At 78.2% G+C, this 2500-nt stretch overlaps 1 non-coding gene across 1 annotated transcript; it reads right to left on the minus strand.

The window, feature by feature from the left end:
• Nucleotides 1-571: 571 nt before the first annotated feature.
• LOC141955488 (5.8S ribosomal RNA) lies at nt 572-724 on the minus strand. The gene has a single exon (XR_012632581.1). It is a non-coding gene; the product is annotated as a 5.8S ribosomal RNA (ribosomal RNA).
• Nucleotides 725-2500: the final 1776 nt, after the last annotated feature.

The raw sequence follows: 2500 nt of genomic DNA on the forward strand, positions 1-2500 counted from the left end.
CCGACCGCACGCGCGGTCGCCGCCGCAGCCGCAACCCCCGAACCACCGCCGCCGCCGCCGCCGCCGCACCCCCCCCCACCGAGCCCACCCCCGGCCTCCGCCGCCCGGAGCGCGGCGGCTACGACGGGGAAGGGAGAAGAAGGCGGGGGGCCAGTGGCGACGGGGAGGACCCCCGTTCCCACGGCGCACGCCCCGCACGCGAGCGGCAGCACGGCACGGTACCGCCGCGGTACCCACCCGCAGACAGCCGCCCGCGCGGGAGGAGGCCGGGGAAGAGGCCCGCGCCTCTCCCCCCCCGACACCTCGGCCCTTCCCCACCGCCGCGCCCGACCCGGCCGGACCGAACCAACGGGCCGCCCGGCCCCGGCGGGACGAGGCTCCGCCAAGCGGGCGTTCCGGGAGCGGGGAGCTTCGGAGCGCTCCCCGAGTCTCCACTTAGGGGGACGAAGGCCCTCGGCCGACACCGACGGGCCTGCGAGGCACCCCAGCCGCGCCGCCGCGGACGCCGCCCGCCCGCCCGCCGAGGCGAGGCGGGGAGGGACGGCGCACCGGCCGGCGATTGATCGTCAAGCGACGCTCAGACAGGCGTAGCCCCGGGAGGAACCCGGGGCCGCAAGTGCGTTCGAAGTGTCGATGATCAATGTGTCCTGCAATTCACATTAATTCTCGCAGCTAGCTGCGTTCTTCATCGACGCACGAGCCGAGTGATCCACCGCTAAGAGTTGTCTGCCTTTCGGCACCGCCCCGCGCGCGCGGAGGGGCCGGGACCGCTCCGCAGAAGCGGCCCCCTTCTCGGACGACGGACCGCCGCCCCACCGACCGACCGACCGCCCCCCTCCGCACGCGCGGAGGGGGCGCGCGACGACCGGCGGGCGACGGTCGCGCCTCGCCTCAGATGACCGTACCGACATCACAACGGAGGGAAGGAAGGGAAGGGTGAAACAAGCTCCGAACGGCAAGGGCCCGGGGAGCCCGCGCTCCCGACCGACCTGGGGAAACAACAAGCACCTTGCTCGCTTCGGAGGCGGCCCAGGCGCCCGGGCTCGGCCCGGCCTCCGCACGGAGGGCCGGCGGCGCGTCCGACCGCGCGCCCGGACCTGCACCCGCCTCTCGCTCGCGCGGAGGGGGGAAACCACAGACGCTGACCGCCGCGCGGGCGACCAGCGGGGGCGCCCCGCTCGCGCCGCGCGCGCCTCCGCGCCGCCCAGCGCCCGCGCGCTGCGACAGCCGGCTCCTTGCCCCCGTGGCCCCGAAACCCCGGCTCTCGCCCCGACGCCGGGAACGCCCGCGCGGCGCCGCCGCCGCACCACACCGGAGACAGGGACGGACGGCCAACCGCCGGAACCCGAGACGGCGACGCGACGCCGCCGCCCGGCGCTCCGCCCGACCGCCGCCCGGCCACCGCACCGCCGCGGCTGCCCTCCCGGAGCCGCCGCCGCCGCTTCTCGTCTCGGCCCCTTCCGCAGGCACGCGCCAGGCAGAAGGCGGACGCCGCTGAGCCGGAGGCGACGCCCCCTCTCCCCGCTTCCGCGCGGAGAACGGGACGGGGAACGCCCCTCGGCCGCCCACCCGCCTCGCCTGACCGAGACCGGGAAAGGCGACTGCGAAGCGACGGGCAGGACCCGGGACGGGACAGGCCACGCGGCCGGCCACCGAGCGACCGCCGGCCGGCACGCCGAGCGGCGGCGCCGCCGCCGCCGCTCGGGCCCGGGGGCTGCGCCGCCCCTCCCCTCAGCCGGGGCGGGAAGGGGTGGGGGTGGCAAGCAAGGAGCACGAAGCCGCAAGCGCGCCGCTGCGCGTCCACGGAGACGCGGCGGCCCGAGCAGGCCGCCCCGCCCGGCGAGACCCCCGACCGTGGGGGAATCGCCATCGCCCCCGACGGCGAGAGAGCCCGCGCTCCCCGCCGGGGGGGGGGGAGGTTCCCCTTCGCGTTTCGAGGGCGAGGCAGGCCGGCTGCGGCCGACCGAACGCCGCCGGTCTCGCCGCCGAGACCGGACCGCGGAGAAGGGGGGGCAGGGGGGACACCCCTCCCCGGCGCGGCCGCCCGAGGGGACAAAAAGCCCACGGCGTGGGCGGCGGCCGCCATGGCCAGGGCCTGCACGAGAGCGACTCCCGCCCCTGGAGGCTCAACCGCCGCACACGGCCGGGGCCCGCCCCTGCGGGTCGCACCGAGCCGCCCGAGTCTTTAAACCTCCGCCCGGCTCCGCGGCCTTCGACCCCCGGGCTCAGCCGAGGGAGGGCCGCGGAGGCGCGGACGCTAGGTACCTGGCCCTGGGGTGAGGGAAACATCCTCAAGGGCCCCGCGGGGGTGCCTCCCCCGCTGCCGCCATCGGGGGAGCGTCCGCCCGCGGGGGCGCGCCCGACATCCGCCACCACCACCACGTCCTCCTGGCCCGGGGCCCGAGGTTTCCCTCAGTATCCCGGCGCTGCGCCCGGGAGGAGAGCCGTGGCTCGGGCCGCCCGCTGGCGCGCGGGACACGGCCCGGCGCGGGAACTCGCC

Source organism: Athene noctua, unplaced genomic scaffold (genome assembly GCF_965140245.1).
Source record: "Athene noctua unplaced genomic scaffold, bAthNoc1.hap1.1 HAP1_HAP1_scaffold_280, whole genome shotgun sequence".
Classification (NCBI taxonomy): Eukaryota; Metazoa; Chordata; class Aves; order Strigiformes; family Strigidae; genus Athene; species Athene noctua.